Source organism: Elephantulus edwardii, unplaced genomic scaffold, assembly GCF_000299155.1.
Source record: "Elephantulus edwardii isolate Elephantulus edwardi_28Jun2011 unplaced genomic scaffold, EleEdw1.0 scaffold00035, whole genome shotgun sequence".
Lineage (NCBI taxonomy): Eukaryota > Metazoa > Chordata > Mammalia > Macroscelidea > Macroscelididae > Elephantulus > Elephantulus edwardii.
This window is the reverse complement of record NW_006399785.1, coordinates 9339390-9339916: the sequence shown is the minus strand read 5'-3', so window position 1 is coordinate 9339916 and position 527 is coordinate 9339390.

Below are 527 nucleotides of genomic sequence, written 5' to 3'. Positions count from 1 at the left end.
AAGAGAAGAGAAGAAAAGAAAAGAATACTTTGGACATGTTACAGAGGTCCATCTCTGGAGGAGGATATCATGCTTGGCAAAGAAGAGGGCCAGCAAAAAGAAGACGACGACTCTCAAAAAGGTGCACATTCTGACTTTGAGGATGACGCAGGGTGAGACAGTGTTTTGTTCTGTTATATGCAGGGTTGGTTAAGAATTGGAGCCAATTCAATGGCACCTAACATCACCGACTTCAGATACCTTTCACTTGAGGTTTTCATTTGGTCTCCTGCCATCAGCAGACCGACTGTTACACTTACCCCTGCCCCAACATGGAAAACTCCCATGGCTTCCTGCTCTGACTACCATGGAGACAGCCTGGAATATTCCCAAAATGATTTCTAAAAATACTGCCGAAAAATAGAGGCACAAATAAACACAGTGAGCGAAACCCAAAATCAATATGATCCCCGAAGCATGAAAGTCTGACCTAAATCTTACCAAAGGTGATCTCCTCCAAGGTTAGTAAATCCAGCTCCCACTCAGGA